Here is a 19,292-nt window from a genome sequence, read left to right as displayed (position 1 = left end):
AATGACTGGAAATTGAACTTTAAAATATATGACATATGGGGTGCCTGGCTGGTTCAGTTGGAAGAGTGTGAGACTCTTGATCTCAGGGTCATGAGTTTGAGCCTCATGCTAGGTATGGAGATTACTTAAAACAAATAAAATAAATTACTTACAATAGCATTAAAAAGCAAAATACTTAGGGACAACTCTAATCAAGCATATGTCAAATTTGTATGCCAAAAACTACAATAAACTGATGAGAAAAAAATCAAAGAAAACCAAATAGGTGAAAAGATACACCACGTTCATGAGTTAGAAGACTCAATACAATTGTTAATTCTCTCCAAAATGATCTATGGATGCAACATAATTGCAGTCCAAATTCCTAGCAGGGTTTTAATAGAGATCAACAAACTGGCCTAAATTTTATGTGGAAAAGTGAAAAGCAAGGATGAAGGATTTACCATCTGACTTCAAGACTCCCTATAAAGCTGTAGTAATCAAGACAGTGTGGTACTAGCAAAAGGATAGAGGTGCAGACCAGTGGAAAAGAATGAGCCCAGAAAATGACATATATATATATCTCCACTCGTTTTTATAGACTCTTTTTTAAATTTTATTTATTTATTCATCAGTGAGACACACACACACAGAGGCAAGAGACACAGGCAGAGAGAGAAGCAGGCTCCATGCAGGGAGCCCGACGCAGGACTCGATCCTGGGTCTCCAGGATCACACCCCGGGCTGCACTAAACTGCTGCACCACTGGGGCTGCCCTCTCCACTGGTTTTTGACAAAGAAATCCGAGTAATTCAACACAGAAAGGACAGTCCTTTCAAACAATGGTACCAGAACAAACAGATATCTACATACAAAAAAATTTAATAGGTCATATACCTAAACATAAAACAAAAGACTGTCAATCTTATAGAAAAAATAAGACAATCTTTCTGACTCTAGTAGAGGTAAAGAGTTCTTCAGGAGACCACAAAAAGCAGAAGTCATAAAGAAAATAAGCCTCAGAGGAAAAACATATGTAATTAAAATGCCATCTTCTTACCTCATCACTCGACAGAGAAAAGATCAATAGGCTAACATCAGTTAACCTCCACACCCACAGCTTTTTCTTATCCCTTTTTAGTTCATTCTTAAATAATAATGGACAGCCTAAAATCGTCAAATATTTGAAGAAAATCTTGAACGTAAGATACAAAATTCAAAGCAGACCAACAGACAGAGAAAAAAATTGAGGAAGCAGAGACAATGTAGGGAACTGGGAAAACTTTAAAAACTATAGGCAATCTTTGCTTTGCCCATAGTATAGGACCATAAAAATGACTGGACAAGCCTACTGTATTAGCAAGTCAATGGCTAAACAGAAAAAACCCAAGACATAGCAATAATTACATTATTTGGAAAAAGTAAATATCAAAAGAAAGAGTTGAAAGTGGTTGCCTCTGAGGAACAGGATGAAGGTAGCAGGGGACAGCTGCTTTTTATTATAGAATTTTTCTATTACTTGGCTTTAAAAAACAATGTTCATGTATTTCATTGAAAATACTCTAAAAGAAAAAAATGTCAAGGACTTCACAAAGATCTACTTAACATTGTGAAAAACTCTTATACCAATAGTAAATCAGTACTTGTCTGGCTATGTTAAATGGGCATACTCAGCTCTGTTAAACTCATTGGCTCTGTGACTCCGAATAAGACCTGCTTTTCTGACTCTCCAATTCTCCTCTTGAACTAGCATTAGGGAGGGTTGACAAGATCACCTCCAAGAGTCTTTCCAGCTCCATAAGTATATGGTTTTATCAAGTAACACTTTTAATCACACAGTTATAGGTACGACTGATTCTTTAAAAGAATCTATCTCATTTCTTCACAAATGTCCTACAATCTAGACTAGTTTTCAGTCTACACTTCCATTCATCTGAATTAGCGTGGTATCACTGAATATTCCACAGTTAGCTTTTGCAAGTAGAAATGATACCTAAGAAAAAATTGAAAACCTGTTACCTAAACAACAACAAAATTTATAGCATCAATATCTTAATCCTACATATTTTTTCAAGACATCCCATCTCTTTAGAAATTGCTGTTTTTGGTGGTTTCTGTTTTTCTTATAAATCCACTAAACCCAACCTGAGATGGAAAAAAACCCATAATGCTAACTGAGCATCAAATGTGGAAGTGAACTGTTTCACAAATGATGGAAGTGAACTGTTTCACGAATGATGTAGAAGGAAAGTAGATAGGTGGGATTATTCTATTCATGAAGGACCGACTCTTCCTTGCTGCATGGGCACTCACCTTTCTCAGATGCCCACTGCAGCCAAAATGAACTGAGCTAATGGAGAGGGAGAAACTGGAGAGAGAAGATTTTTTTTTTTTAAAGGAAGCTATTGACCACCTGGAGAATGCCACTCTAAATTCTAACAGTTTCACTATATCCATCAATTTAGCCATCCTGAATGGACATTCACATCATATATTTCATCAAAGTAATGATGAGATGACATCATTAGCTCTACCGATCTGATTTGATGAATCAATAGTGTATGACAGCTTTATCAGGAGAGGAGAACATCCTTTCTGCTCTCTCAGAACAGAGGACCACCTACCAGAAGATGTTCTGACACCAAGAAACTACATGCCTCTTGTATCTTGGTTTGGTTTCTGAAGACCCTTCTGGGGGGTAATTTGTGACTATAGCACACTAGAAACAAATCCCTTCCAAGAATTTAGAATCATTAATCTAAGATGATGAGGTAATGTGCCTCATGGTCATGATTCCTGATTTCTGTAGCATAATATGAGATGAATTTCCTCTTATTTCCCTTAAAACATGATAAGGTATGCATGAACAGACTTCAGACTTGATATTCCAAAGATCCAATCAAACTACTCCTACCTTCACATGGGCATTTTAGTCTCAACAACAAATAAGACAATAAAATAAGGTAGATTCTGGTGTTGTTATAAAAGAATGTCATTTCTTCTGGCCTTGTCTTTAGCAAAGCAACTGAAAGTATTCTTACTATAACTATGCTGTTCAAAAGGGAAAAAGAAGGCGCCAGGGCCTTTCTCAATAGGAAAGTCCATCAGAAGTCAGGTTACCAGGTGTCCTGAGTTTTCCTGTTCATTCATTTATTTAAAGAGAACTGAGTGACCACAGGGCATCACTTGTTAGGTGCTGGAACGCAAATGTGAATAAACATCGTTTCACTTCACTTTCTACAGGAGTTCCGAAGGCAGAGGATTCCCAAGGATGCCAGGTGGCATGGAAAGCATCTCAGAAGGCATTTCTGGCAGTGGGGAAGGATCACAAATGGGTATTTGAGGAGAGAGCAGACATTCTGGAAAGAGCATACATGGAATTTGGGATGAGAGATAAGGGCCTGAATCCAGGTTCTGTCACTTACTGGTTTTGTGACTCTGGACAACTTCCTGTACTTCTGTGTGTCTCAGTCTCCTTGATTAATAAATAGATTATTATGAGGATTAAAGAGGAAAATGAAACAAAACAGCACAAATTACAGTGCCTGGCACGTGGTGGACATCTGAATAATGGTGCCTTCGCTGTTCCCACATGGTCCTGCAGTGGGCATGTTTTTGGAGATGATGTTGATCTGAGTCTTCAGAGGTCCAAATCTTTGAAAAGGATCATGAAAGGTGAAGACCCAGAGAAAAGGAAGAGTGGAAGGGAGGCGCAAGCAGCCTCAGAAGTTGTACAGGCTGGCCCTGAGCTGCAAGGGGAAGGAGGGAGGGTTTTCAACAGCCTCCCCAGGGCACATGAAACCATCTGCTAACTGCCACTTATGAATTCATGGGTGTCTGGAACCTGCAGACCATCAAGAACCAAGCTAAATGCCCTATTCTGTTGGAAATATATACAAGGCTCCTAGAAGATGTGGTTTCATTTTTTCCCATCATCATAAAAACTTCAAATATACAGAAAAGTTTAAAGAAGAGTACAGTAAACATCCATTTAGCCACCACTTAGATTCCGTAATCAGTTCTACTTTCAGATTGAAGATTTGAAAACATACAGCAAATTTTAGTTCTTTTGCCTTTGGGAAAAGGGACACAAAAGGAAGGATGTGAATGTTCCCATCTGGCAAGCATCTCTTTGGCTCCTGCATGACCAGCAATGAAATGGAATCTTTGCTTCAGAGACCCCCAAATGAACAAAAGGAAGCACCTCAACTCTGTAGACAGCATTTAAACATGGAACCATCTATTAGCACAATGACAACCCTGGTACTGGACCACAGCGGCCATTCTTCATCCTTACATCTGACTTCCCCCAAATAAACACAAACCTTCTATTGCTTCTACTGCCTTAGGATGGACTAGCAGAATTAAAAAGCACAAAGTGTCAAAAAATAATGTGCCAGAAAAATATTAAAAATTTCTACCTCTGAGCAATTAATCTATACAATTTACACATTTTATATTTTATTCCAGCTAAAACTACAACAAAAAATATAGAAGTAATCCTAACTGCACTGATGTGGGTAACTCAACTAGGAAGTTTGTTTTTATTTGGTTAACGGACATGTAAAAAGTACCATTTCACTGCCCTACCTAAGTGTGTAGAAGGCAACTTCAATTATTAACACTGTTAAAAAAAAAAAGTACACTGTTACATGAAGATAAGTTTGAATAATGTAACACATTATTACCAACACAGGTAATTACCTTTAATTATGGTTGATCAAATAAATAACATGAAAACATGGAAAGAAAACATCAGTTCTCAGATATCACTGCCGTTATGAGACGTGAATGCATTACAAGATCTCAGAAGTCATGTAAGTGTAGGGTGATATTCAACTGAGCTTTCATGTTATTTAAAATAAAATCTTGAGATGACATTTTGCTTTCAACTGCGAAGTAAAGAAGGCTTTTCCACTTTCACTCTTATGCTTTTTCAGTTTCTGCAGCACTGACACTTCATACTCTAGATCTGATAAAGCAGACCTTCATCTAAAAATCCATCCATCTGGGTGCCAGACACACAACATCCCTTATAACAGATGAAAACAGAAAGGCCAGATCTTAGCAGCATATTCCACTCAATTTACCAACCTTTCAGTTTATCTTGAGAATTTTTTACGTCTACAAATGCATTTAAATCAAGTCTAAACTAGATTAGTAACTAAAAGTTATGAACACATCAACTCTTTTTCTTGATAATTCATCATTTTCTATTCAAAATTTTAAAGTATTCTAGGTCTGTCACTGGCACCCTCCCTTTCCCAGTTACCATGAGAAAGGCTAGGTGGCTCAGTCAGTTAAGCATCTGACTTTTCCTCTGGCTCAGGTCCTGATCTCAGGGTCATGAGATCGAGCCCCATGTTGGGCTCTGCACTCAGTAGGGAGTCTGCTTGAGATTCTCTCTTCCTTTGCCTCTTCCCACCCCTTGTGTGCACGTGCTCTCTCTCTTAAAAAAAAATTCTACCATATAAAATGTATTCTGAATTGCCTTCCTCATTTTAAAATTTTTAATTGGGGAAATACACATAACAAAATTTACCAACTCAATTCTTATTATAAATGAGCAGTTCAGTAGTGTTAGGTACATGCACATTGCTATGCAACTAATCTCTAGCACTTTGTTCATCTTACAGAACAGAAACTCTACACCTACTAATCAACAGCTCCTCATTCCCTCCTGTCCCCAGCCCATGGCATGTCTTCAAGGTTCACCCACGTGGTAGCAGGCATCAGAATTTCCCTTCTCTTTGAAGCTGAATAATATTCCATTGTATACGTAAACCACATTTTGTTTATCCAACTTCCTTGTACCTCTTTTTATATTATTCTCAGGAATCCTATTGACATATCTCCTCTGAGAAAAAGCAGTGGTGTCCTGATCTGAGCCCATGAGAAGACAAAGGTAAGAGACAAACCAGATAAGTTCATCTCTTCCTGACCCTGGCCAGGTAGATGGGACACAAGATACCAGTTAAGAGTTATTCCTACATCTTGATTTAAAAGCTCCCAGGTTTTATGTCTTTAGGGACACTCCATGGTAAACCCAACTTGCCTGGTTAATCATTCCATTTTATTAGTAACTATAGACTTTCAAATTCTGCATTTTATATTAACCAGACTCTAGTTTTATGTTCAATGTTTATTCCAATATCTTAAAATACTCCCTTCAGACCAGAATGATCCTTTCTTCCAACTGTTCAGATGTGGAAAGGAGTAAGTGGGAGGGCTGAGTGGAGGACCATGATCATTTTTCCTTAGTTATCACCAAAAAATCATTTAGAACAGATGTTAAAGGTCTCCACCACCTTCAAAGTCTGAAATTAGCACAGCCCTTGGAAGATAATTAGGCCTAGCCAAAATCGGTGAAGAGGAAGGGAAGGTAGCCCATCAGCAGAAAGAGCTCTGTCTATGGCAGCACCAGCTCTATGATGTGGAGCAAGACACGATCCCTTCCTGAGTTTTCTTAGAAATGAAACAATAATAATAATGGCACCTAAGCCCCATCCAGGTTCTTCCTCAGTCCTATATGAGGACAGAGAAGCATTACTTCTATCATAAAGGCATCCTCAGGAATGTAATGATGGTTTCTACTACCTTTCCCTCCAACTGCTGTCCCAGACTGAACATACTCAACATGTGTCCATCCGTTCTCACTGCTAAGTCATCTTCCTCTGAACTTGCTGCAGTGCCTCTTCGCATCAACCAATCAATCTATCAAATCCCAAGACAGGATTCTACTAAGGGGATGACCAGTGCTGAGCATACCAGAGGATGCCACCTTAGGATTTTTTTTTTTATATTGGCTTATACATCCCAGCGTCATTTCTGCTTGGGGGTTTTTAAACTTTTTTTACAGTGATGATGCATGGGACTAGACATCTAAACCCTCAGCCCAAAGAAGGCAGAAATGCAGAGGTTTGGAACTTAGGGTTTAACACAGGTTTTTGTTGTTGTTGTTGTTTTGTTTTTTAAGAAAACATAATTCACTAAAATGAGACAGCGTCTCTCTCAAACATGCATGCTCATAAGTGTACAAGTGTCATGTTTCTAAGAGGCAACCTAATACGCTGGGCTATGGACCCAAAACACTCATAATAAGAATTCTGTGCAACTTTAGCCAAATTAATCAGCTTCTCTGAGACTCAACTTTCTCATACATAAATTAGGAATATCACCAAGGGTTTCACAGAGTTACTACAGAGATTTTCTAAAAAGATGTCAAGTACCTAGCACAGTACCTGGAATGAAAAATCTGTTTTAAAAATATGAGCACTGTCTTGATTTTCACATTGCTGCACAAAGCAGGTAGTGTGTCAGTGAGCTTTACACCTTCATACTGAGGGACAGGGGAAGAGATGGGAAGGTGAGAGAGGGTCAAGGAATGATCCTCCTCAACAAGAGCACAGGTCATGAATTAATTTTTCACATATCATAAGACATACAGTATTCATGAATGTCACTATGAGGTTGATCATTTAAACTGGGATTACACACTCAGATTTAGCTGGTTAGTATATTTGTTTGCTTAAGATTTTATTTTTTAGTTGAGAGAGAGAGAGAGAAAGAGAGAGAGAGAGAGAGAGAACACACAATCAGAGGGAGAAGGAGAAGCAGGCTCCCTGATGATGAGCAAGGAGCCCCACGTGGGGCTCGATTCTAGGATCCTGGGATCATAACCTGAGCCAAAGGCAGATGCTTAACTAAATGAGCCATCCAGGCACCACGGTTAGTAGGTTTTACTAAGGAGGTTCAGGAACACTAAAGCCATCTACAGTGTAAAGAATCACATTTCACCTCTGGTGTTTTAGCAGACTAAAAGCGGCTTCTGAGATACAAGGCTAAATGAAAAATGGAAGGTAAAGGAAAGGACATGTGGTCCATTACTATCTACCTATTTGTAAAAATGGAAGGATATACTAAAAACTAACAAAACTGGTCACCAGAGGGAGGGAGGAAACAAGCTGGGGAAAGCAGGGAGAGAAGCTTGAGAGATCTGACTCGGAAACCACACAAATGCTCTACATAATTATAAAGCAAAACCAATTTCAGAAAAGGCAATCCCTAAAGTTAAAAATGAAACAAACTTAAATGATTATTTGGTTGGTAGCTTAACCACATAAAGAGAAATTATTTCAAGCAACTTTAAAATAAGGTAATTTTTTAAAAAAATATTTTATTTATTTATTCATGACACACACACACACACACACACACACACACACACACACACACACACCGAGGCAGAGACACAGGCAGAGGGAGAGGCAGGCTCCACGCAGGAAGCCCAATGTGGGACTTGATCCCAGGACTCCAGGATCATGCCCTGAGCCAAAAGCAGGCGCTAAACTGCTGAGCCACCCAGGGATCCCCTAAAATAAGGTACTTTGTTCATCTCTAGTCAGATATACTCTAGGGGAAAAATTACTGCAAAAAAATTATTTTCAATAATTGCATTATTTGTAATGATACTGTTAGAGTTATTCTGAAGTTACTGTATAATAACATAAAGCAAATAAGTAATTACTTTAATATAATTAAGAACCAAAATTTTCAGCATAAGAAAAAAGAAACAGGGATCCCTGGGTGGCGCAGCGGTTTGGCGCCTGCCTTTGGCCCAGGGCGCGATCCTGGAGATCCGGGATCGAATCCCACATCAGGCTCCCGGTGCATGGAGCCTGCTTCTCCCTCCGCCTGTGTCTCTGCCTCTCTCTCTCTCTCTGTGACTATCATAAATAAATAAAAAAAAAATTAAAAAAAAAAAAAAGAAACAAAATTAAGAGAAGTTAAGTAAGTCCGGGAGTCTAACTGGAATTGGAAATAACAGTATAAACAATCTTAAAAGAAAAAAGGAAGAAAGGAAAGAAGGGAGGCAAGGAAGCTAGGCCTTTTAATTCAAAAAGGCTATAAACAACAATGAATCCAGCATCAATAAATACCCTTAACACCCAGATTATAGTCTCTACCATTTTCTATCAAAAGGAACAGGCCTGTTGGAGAAATGGCTGACTCTAAATATAAGGTAGGAGATGTATAGAAGAGCCTGAATAAAGAGTACCAGAAGTCAAAGAGGCTTTGAAGGCTACTGGGGGGATGCCTGAGTGGTTCAGTGGTTCAAAGGCAGAGCATCTGCCTTTGGCTCAGGCTCTGATCCCAGGGTCCTAGGATGAGTCCCTTATCAGGCTCCCTCTGCCTGTGTCTCTGCCTCTCTCTGTCTCTCATGAATAAATAAAAAAAAATCTTAAAAAAATAATAAAGGTCACTGGGATTGTCTCAGAAGACTTAAGAGTCAACTAGAAATTTTTCCCACTGCCCAAAAACAAGATAATTAGAGCATCAATAAGAAGAACAACCTCATTGTACTAAAATAGATGAAATATGTATTTTTTTTAAAACCTCATGATTTAAACAAACGAAACAAAATCTTACTGCTCACTGTTAGAAGGTGACAGGAAACCAATTAGTTATTTTGAAAACTGGTTTTTGAAAGATATGATGAGGGGAGAGATTAAATAATTTATTCTGCTTTTTCTATAGGAATTATATCTCCAGGTAACCAAAGAGATAAGGAGATGAAATTTTTTATTTTAAATAAAAGCATCTGGGATAAGAAATGAAGTAAACTAAATTATTACCATTTTCACCCTTAATGAAATAATAAATGTAGCCATTGATCACTAATGGCCACTAAAACCATTAGGTGAAAAGCTAATAGGGAACTTTATACTGGATGGACCAGGGTGGCAACATCTGAAGCCACCGGATCAATCTTATCACAAAAAGAGAGACAAGCAGACAGTTGGTGCCACCCAACGTGATACAGGAGGAAATATACATGACCATGCATGAAATATTCTTGTCATTAGTTCAGTCGTGAATCTGATCAAGTTTGGAGATCTCACTACCAGTTAATTACAAATACAGTATTGAGGGAACATGTTAATAAACAAACTTAAAAGAATGCTCCAGAATACGGGAAATTCTATAGCGCTAACAACCTAGTTTCTTAAGGACACTAGAGAATATACAGAGAGGGGATTCATATACATTGAGAGAGATGAGACACATCAACCAAATGTAATATATAAATTTTATGGAAACTAGTACTCGAACAAAACAATTATAGAAAAAAAATGTGTGAGTATGATTTTGAACACTGGCTATCTGATATTAAGGAGTTATTGTTGGTTTTTGTTGTTGTTGTTAGTGGCATTGTAGTTTTGTTTTTAAGTGACTATCTTTTAGATGCATACATAAGAGACCTATGGCTGAAAGGATATGCCATCTGTGATTTGCTTCAAAATTATCTGAACAGAGCGACCCCTGGGTTACTCAGTGGTTGAGCATCTGACTTTCGGCTCAGAGCATGATCTGGGGATGTGGAATCGAGTCCCACATTGGGCTCCCTGAGAGGAGCCTGCTTCTCCCTCTGCCTGTGTCTCTGCCTCTCTCTGTGTCTCTCATGAATAAATAAAATAAAATCTTTAAAAAAATTATCTGAACAGAGAAGGAAAGAGAGAGCATTAATAAGACTGGCCACAAACTGACTGGTGGCACTCTGTGATAGCTAGCTAGGACTTTGTTATATTATTTTCCCTACTTTTGTATATGATTGAAATTTTTCTGTAATGAAAGTTTTGGGATTCTTCTGAGTAGAAATCCAAAAGGGCCTCTCTTCTGCTTCCCAGGATATTGCTTTTAAATGAAAGATACAAGTTCTTAGAGGTTTTCTTAGGTGGTGTAGTGACTATAGTCAAGACAATTGTCCCCTATGTGCCATGTACCTAGATGCAATCTGCTTGAGTACCTTCTTCCCTAGAGGACAGGACTATATACCAGATCTGGGAAAATGTATGGGGGTGGGGCATGGTGGAAAGAATAGGGCTTTACAGTTAATCCTGGTATCAAACCCACATCTTTGCCAAGAACTGTTTAATCTCCCTGAGCCTCTGGGAGATGGGAACAAACCTCACCTCTCTGACAATGCTGCTATGAGCATCACAAGAGCTAAAACATGAAGGACCACAGGTGCGCCTGGGTGGCTCAGTCGGTTAAGCATCTGAATCTTGATTTTGGCTCAGGTCATGATCTCAGGGTAATGAGATCAAGTCCTGTATTGGGCTCCACACTGAGCAAGGAGCCTGCTTAAGATTCTCACTCTCTCTGCCACCAAACCTGCACATGTGCTGTCTAAAATAAATAAATAAACAAACAAACAAACATGGAAGACCTAGCCCAGAGCCTACACTCAGGAAACTGGCTTGAGTATTTATTCATTCATTAATTCACATCAAACATCTGAGGATATAACTCCAGGTCAGACTCCAGGTTAGGCATTAGAGATACAGAGACACGGAAAACATGGCACCTGCCTTGAAGGAAAGCAAATTAATGATGACATGGGAAGAGCAATGTATTTAAGGTCCTGAACAGATATAATTTCTGGATCTAGAATCCTATATCTAGCAACATTATCAATTAGGTGAAATAGACACATTTTTATACCATTTACTAACCATACACTACATATGCAAAAAAGGAAAGAAGTCAAAATCACCCAAGGGAAAAAACTACTCCCCTCAAAAGAAATCCACAGAAAGAAGGCTGGGATATTTGGAAGATTCTGAATTGGGTAGCAAAGTTTTAATGACACAGAAATATATTCTTTTCCCAGTGGGCCCCACTGTGCAACTTCTTCCCTTGAGAGAACCGCATTTACATAATTGTAAGATTTTTTTTTTTTTTTTACAATCAATTGAGATAACTCACTAGCTTCGGATCAGCCACAATTGTAAGATTATACATGCTGTGTACCTGATGCCATCTCTTAAAATCAACTTCTCGAGAAAGCACAAAGTACAGATAAAAAAAGTAGTAAAAGGTATAAATAACATAACTAATCATGGTGAGAAGAGAAACAGAGAGAGATGGAAGGTAACGTGCATGCACTAAATTTATAATCTTGTATAGAATTGACCCAGATATATTGGTCAAAGTTGACAAGACAAGAAACGTACTGCTTTAAAGAAAAGGTCAGAGAGTGGGAAGAAGAGCTGGGGGCGGGGGGGAGCAAAGATTCTCTCACCTTCATTTCATATTCTCCTGTATAGGCAAAATTTTAAAGATTATGTGCATATATAATTTCAATGGTTTAAAAGTACCACGGGAAACACCTTCTCTGAGAAAATATATTTAACCCATAAGATGGACACTGAGTTTGCCAACGTTTACTCTTCCCAAATACAGAAAAGATTCTGAGGTGGCTAGACTAGATAACTCCTTAGCCCTTTCTAGAAGCAGGAGGGTCTATTCTAGGGAATATGCAAACTGTAGGAATGTCATGTGATTCAGATAAAGACAGAGATGTCAGGTCTGTTCCTAAGTTATAGAACTCAGAAGTAAGGGACACCTGCGTGGCTTAGTGGTTGAGCGTTTGACTTTGGCTCAGAGCATGATCCTGGTCTGGAGATCAAGTCCTACACTGGGCTCCCTGAGAGGAGCCTGCTTCTCCCTCTGTCTATGTCTCTGCTTCTCTCTGTGTCTCTCATGAATAAATAAATGCAATCTTAAAAAAAACAAAAACAAAAACTCAGAAGCAAACAAAGAGTGCCCCAACAGGAAACTTACCCCAGGAGAAGCAGTAGCAATTAAAGCTGAATGGAAGGAACTGGTGGTGGCCAGTTCAAAATCCAAAACAGGATTTCTTCTGAGGAGGGATGGGCAAAATAGGTGAAGGGGATTAAGAGGTACAAACTCCCAGTCACAAACCAGTCACAGGAATGTAAGGTAGAAATGTAGGAAATACAGGCAATAACACTGGAATAGTGTTGCCTGGTGACAGTTGATGATGACACTTATCACGGTAAGCACTGAGTAATGTATAGAATTGATGGGTCACTATGTTGTTGTACAGATGAAACTAATATAATACTTTATGGCAATTATATTTCTTTTTTTTTTGGCAATTATATTTCAATTTAAAAAAAGTTCAGGGGGTCCAGGTGGCTCAGTCACTTAAAGCATCCGCCTTCAGCTCAGGTCATAATCTCGGGGTCCTGGGATCGAGCCCTGCATCGGGCTCTCTGCTCAGCTTGTCCCTCTTCCTATCCCTCTCCCTCTCTATCAGATAAGTAAATAAAATCTTGAAAGAAAAAACCCCACAAAGCTGAGGTGAGGATTTCTGCAGTGGAGCCCTGAAGCCAGGGGCAAGAAAAACGAAACAAGAGATGGTCAACATGGAGCTTCCGAAGGCACTCCTCAATTGCTGGGAGTGAGCTGCCACCAGGGTGAGATGGTGGCGCTCAGGCTACAGAGACATTCTGACATGGTGGAGAGGGAAGAGGCCTGAAAGCGAGAGGCAAACCCTCTAAGTCAAAGAAGCAGGAAAGCAATGAAGGTGTAAGCAGAGGACCAAGACACAAGGACAGAAAAGGCTGAGTCCAAGTCTGTTCTGCCACAGGCTAGGGGTTCTAATCGTCTTGATATCATGAGGAAAAGAAGTTTCCAAGACACAGATGGAGGGTGGGAATTTAAAAGACAGCACCTACTGAAACGACCAAGATCTTTCCTTCAGCTGGTAGGCCACTTTACTATTCCAGTGCAGTAAAAGGCTTTCACGGGTTCACTTGTAACCCTGGTTTACCCAATCTGATTTTTATTATATACTCCTTATCTAAAGGTTCTCTAACCATGGGCATTTTCAAAACTCTCCATCTTAGGTTGAGAAGAAACTACTTGCTATCTGAGGAGAGAAGCAAGAGGTCTCTAGAGATTGTTATTGGTTTCCTCCTCGTGCTTTGCCCTGCCTACGTCTGGTGTAAAGACCTCTGGAATTTAAGAGCCAGATGGGACTGGAGCATTTTTTCTCAACAAAATGCCTCATGTAAGATGAGGAAACAAAAGATAGCGGGCTCTGGATGGGTATTTGCTGAAGGAAGAGTGAATGAAGTTGTTTCCAAGGTACCAGCAGAGTCTGAGCTAGAACCCTTGTCTGCTAGCTGCCAGGGGTGCTGCGGGGGTGTGGTGGTGGTGGTGTCAGTCCCCTCATCTCGGTATGGCTTCTTCGGTATTCAGGGCATTTTTCAGCAGAAGCAAAGAAAACACTTGCCCCCCATTTATAAGTAAATGTGTGGGCAGCCTGACAAAGCAATGGGTCCTAGAATCCAACCAGGTTCATCAGAATTCTTACTCGTCTCTAAAGAGGCATCTCCCCCTTTTCCTAATGTAATATGCTCATTGGTCACTTTGAGAAAGCATTAACTTTCTATGACAATTATGTGGAATCTGAAAACCATAACTTTGATATATACTTTAGCATTTTCGACATACGCAGGAATTTCCAGGAGCTACTATGTTGTCAAGGAAGGCTGAAATGGAGTCTCACAGACAGAAAAGACAAGAAAGAAGATGCTAGCCAAAGAGTTTTTCCCAACAGTTGAAAAAACGCGAATTGTAAATAATCCATAGACACAACTGACCAAAATCTCTTAAGAGAGAAATGGCTTTGAGGGCAAAGTGGCTTTGGAAAACCATTTTTCTTTAGAGAACATTCTTAATCAAATGAGAATGGTGATAGCACCTGTCTTCCAGGAAGGTTTCAAACATCAGTGCTTACTTAGGGGGACTCAATCCCTACTAAAAGGGAGATTTTAAACATTTTAGCATCCACTGTAAAGAAGCATTCTTCAAACACCATGCTAACCTGTATTTATTCAGATTTCAGGCCACCAAAACAAATCTCCTTCTCAAGCAAATTTATTTCTGGTCCAGTTTCCCAGAATATAAGTCCTAGTTCTGATCACATATCGACTCGAGGCTTCTTGAATATTCTGGACACTGAATCCATCACAGGAAAAAAAAAGCAGCATGTGCCATGATACTGATGCAAACAGCCAAAGGGACCAGGGATGGATGTCCATTTCTGTCAGCACAGCTCACTGCCTGCCTGCCTGCCCAGGGGAGAAGCTGGGCTGCTGTGACAGCGCTCCCAGGGTCTCAGAGACCACTCGCTAAAGCTTAGAGAAGTGAGGTTCAGAGCCTTGGCTTTCCCCTCGACCATAACCCCCCCCCCCATCTGCACTGTGCCCTTAATGAGGAAGGCCTGCATTTCTGTGTTTATACTTATGTCATTTTCCCCATACTTCAGCCCCTTATTCTCTTCCCAAGTAATAACTGTTTAAAAAAAGAAAAGGAAAGGAACAAAAGCAACAACATATCATGTTTATGGCCTATGTAGAGGTAAAATAGGAGACAAGAGATCACAAAGGATGGGAGGGAGGTAAATGGAAACAGACTACTGTAAGAGTCCTACGTTGTTCTTGATTTTCACCTGAAGATATACCACAATAAATGAAAGAGGAACACTATAATTTCTAGAGCAGTGCTTGGCCAACAGAAATACATGAGCCAGAAATGGAATTTAAAATTTTCTAGGAGCCACCATTTAAAAAGAAAAGTGAAAAGAACCCAGTGAAGTTAATTTTAATAATATTTAGTCCCCAATCCAAAATATTATCATTTGAACATGTCACCAATTCTCCAAAATCTGACATGTATTTTATATTTACAACTACATCTCAGTTTGGACTAGCCACATTTGAGGTACCCAACAGCCACATGTGGCTGGGGGCCACCGTACTGGAGAGAGTAGCTCTACAGCAGGGGTCAGTAAGCTGTTCTGTTAAAGTCCAGATAGTACACAAATTGAGTTTTGTGGGTCATATGGTCTCATCAAACTACCCAAATTTCCCACCTAAGGCAAAGCAGCCAGAGGCAATATGTAAAGTAACAAGCATGGCTGTGTTCCAAAAAGACTTTATAAAAACATGTGGACCAGATTTGGCCTATGGGCTCTAGTTTGTCAACCACAACTCCAGAGCAATGACCAATAAATACATACATACATATACATACATACCCACACAAAGAGGAATAAGCAAAAAAGTCAACAGAGAAGATAAACAAGATGCTAAAGTATCAGCAAAGACTAAATACTACACGATTCATTCAAAAAGCAACAGAAAAGAAGAAAAGAGGGACAAAAACCAAGCAGAATAGAAAACAAATACCAAGATGGGACACAGACCTATCTATAGCATTCTTTAGATTAACTGTAAAAGAAAGGGGTTGTCTGAATGAATAAAATAGTAAGATTCACCTATATGCTGTTTATAAGAAACACACTTTATAAAGGAAAATTACCAGTAAGAGACTGAATAAAAATACACCATGCAAACACCAAAGATAAGAAACAGTAGTGCCAATATTAATATCAGAAAAATAAACATCAAAAAAGATCATTACTGGATATCAAGAGGAACATTCCATACTGATGAAAAGGGCAATTCATTAAGAAGACAGAGCAATCATTAATAAGCACATATCTATCAAAAGAGATGCAAAAAATAGAAGAAACAAAAATTGATATGATTAAATGGAAAACTGGATTTACAACCACAGTTGGAAATTTCAACACCTCTCTCAGTAGGTGAAAGAATAAGTAGACCCCTCTCTCCTCCTGAAATCACTAAGGATATAGATTTGAGCCCCAGGAAACAATGTAATCTGAGATGACAATAATGAAATTTTATACCCATTCAAAGACACATGGAACATTTAGCAAGACAGACTATATGCTGGGCCATAAAATCAGTGTCAATAATTATCAAAGAAGTTCTAAATAATTCATGAGTTAAAGAAGAAAGCACAGGAGAAATGAGAATATACCTTGTCATGAACAATAGTAAAAAGACAACCTATCAAAGTATGAGGGATGTGGCTAAGCAGTCTAAACAAAAATTTCGTTTTATTAGAAAATACATAAAATCAGTAAGTTAAGTTCTCACATTAAGAAGCTAGATAAAGGGGATCCCTGGGTGGCGCAGCGGTTTGGCGCCTGCCTTTGGCCCAGGGCGTGATCCTGGAGACCCGGGATCGAGTCCCACGTCGGGCTCCTGGTGCATGGAGCTGCTTCTCCCTCTACCTATGTCTCTGCCTTGTCTCTGCCTCTCTCTCTCTCTGTATGACTATCATAAATAAGTAAATAATAAAAAAATTTTAAGAAGCTAGATAAAGAATAACATTAAAATACAAAACAGGAAATAATACGAACAAGGAAATAAATAAATGGAAAAAAGAGAGAAAAAAATCAATAAAAAGTTGGTTCTTTTAAATGAAGTATTCCTTGAAAAAGACAAATTACCAGAAGCGATCCAAGAAGAAACAGAAAAATCTACACAATCCTGTATCTGTAACAGAAATTGAATCCATAATCAAAACCATTCCCCCAAAAAATAAAAAACTTTAGGCCCAAATGTCTTCGTTGGTAAACTCTACCAAAAACGTAAAACATACACACACACCCTATACATACTGTTGGAAAATAACAAAAGAGGAACTTCTTAACTATTTTTATAAGGTCAGCATAATCCTTATAACCAAAACCTGATAAAGATTTAAAAAAAGAAAAAATTCCAATCTAGTATTTTTCATGAAGATATAGAAACACTTTTTTTAAAAAAGATTTTATTTATTCATGAGAGACACAGAGAGAGGCAGAGACATAGGCAGATGGAGAAGCAGGCTTCTCATAGGGATCCTGATGTGGGACTCGATCCCTGAACTGGGATCATGCCCTGAGCCAAAGGCAGGCACTCAACCGCTGAGCCATTCAGGCGTCCCGAGATACCAAAATACTTAATGAAACATTAACACATCAAGTCCAGTAGCACATAAGAAGGATAATACATCAGGACCAAGTAGGATTTCTCTCAGGAATGCATATCCAATTACACATTCAGAAACCAACTGATGTCATTCAAAATATTAACAAAATAAAGGACAAAACCATATGACAACTTAAAAAGATACAGAAAGGCATCTGAAAATATTTAACATCTATTCAAACTTAGAGCAAACTGGAAATGGAAGGCAGCTTCCTAAACCCAAAAAGAGGACAACTGGCCAATCTAAAAGCCAGGCTTCCTGGGGAAACACTGGACTTCCTCTAATACTGGAAACAAGACAAGGATATCCACCCTTCCCACTTCTATTTGACAATATACCAGAGGTGCTAGTCAGTGCAATTAGGCAAGAAAAAGTAAAGACATAAAGACTAGAAAAGAAATAAAACTGTTGTGAATAGTATGCCAATGGATTGTGTGCATAAAAAACCCTGTGGAATATTAAAAGAAAAAACTATAAGTGAATTTTAAAAGGTTGTAGAATACAGAGTTGATACACAACAATTAATATGACTATACGGAAGCAGCAAACAATTCAAAAATGAAATATAGGAAACAATTCCTTTTATAATAGCACCAATAATATAAAATATTTAGGAAGAAAATTATTAGACCTGTAAGACTTCTACAGAAAAAACTACAACACAGTCTGAATGAAGAAAGAGGTCAGAGGACTGTAAAATTTATGTGGAATACAAAGGATCTAGAATAGCCAAAACAATCTGACAAAGAATAATAATGTTGGAGGGTTTATGCTACCTGATTTTAAGACTTACTATAAAGCCACAGAAATATGAAAGTGTGATATTGGCACAAGAACAGGCATAAAAATGATTGGAACAGAACATTCTAGAAATAGACCTAGACATACATGGTCAATTTATTTTTGACAGAAATGCCAAGTCAATCCAATAAGGAATGAGAAGTCTTTTTCACAAACATTGCTAGAACAAGTGGATATCCATATTAAAAAAAACTAAATCGTGACTCTTATCTCATTCCACATACAAAATTCATTTGAAATGGGTCATGATTTAAATGGAAAAACTAAAACCATAAACCTTCTGGAAGAAAACTGGTGAAACCTTAGGACAGGCAAAGATTTAATCATAAAAGAAAAAAATCATAAACATGACTTCATCAAAATTAAAAATATCTGCTCATCAAAATCACTAACAAGATGAATATGCAACCCCAGACTCAAAAAACACATTTGCAGCACACTCATCTATCTAACAAAGGATGTATCTCCAGAATACATAAAAGAACTCCCACCAATCAACAGTAAAAAAGACAAAAACACAACTAGAAAATGGGCAAGAGACTTACATAACCACCTCAAAACGAAGATACCTGAATGGCCAACCAGCACATCAAAAGGTGGTCAACATCATTAGTCACCAGAGAAATGCAAATTAAGATCACAATGTAATATCCAACGTAGTACCCTCTAGAATGACTGAAATACAAGGCTGACAACAGCACTGTATGTTGGCAAGGAGGTAGAGCGACCAGAACACTCACACAATACTAGTGGGATATAAAATGGTACACCTAGTTTGGAGAACTATT

The 19,292-nt window shown here is 38.6% G+C and overlaps 1 protein-coding gene and 1 non-coding gene across 2 annotated transcripts in view; one reads left to right on the top strand and one right to left on the bottom strand.

Annotated features, from left to right (window-relative positions):
- PARN (poly(A)-specific ribonuclease) overlaps positions 1-19,292 on the bottom strand; it is a 154,554-nt gene that overhangs the window by 22,647 nt on the left and 112,615 nt on the right. The gene's annotated exons all lie outside the window — the stretch shown is intronic.
- On the top strand, positions 43-115 carry TRNAK-CUU. Its single transcript has one exon. It is a non-coding gene; the product is annotated as a tRNA-Lys (tRNA).

Source organism: Vulpes lagopus, chromosome 3, assembly GCF_018345385.1.
Source record: "Vulpes lagopus strain Blue_001 chromosome 3, ASM1834538v1, whole genome shotgun sequence".
NCBI classification, from domain to species: domain Eukaryota; kingdom Metazoa; phylum Chordata; class Mammalia; order Carnivora; family Canidae; genus Vulpes; species Vulpes lagopus.
This window is presented reverse-complemented; position numbering and strand designations above follow the sequence as displayed.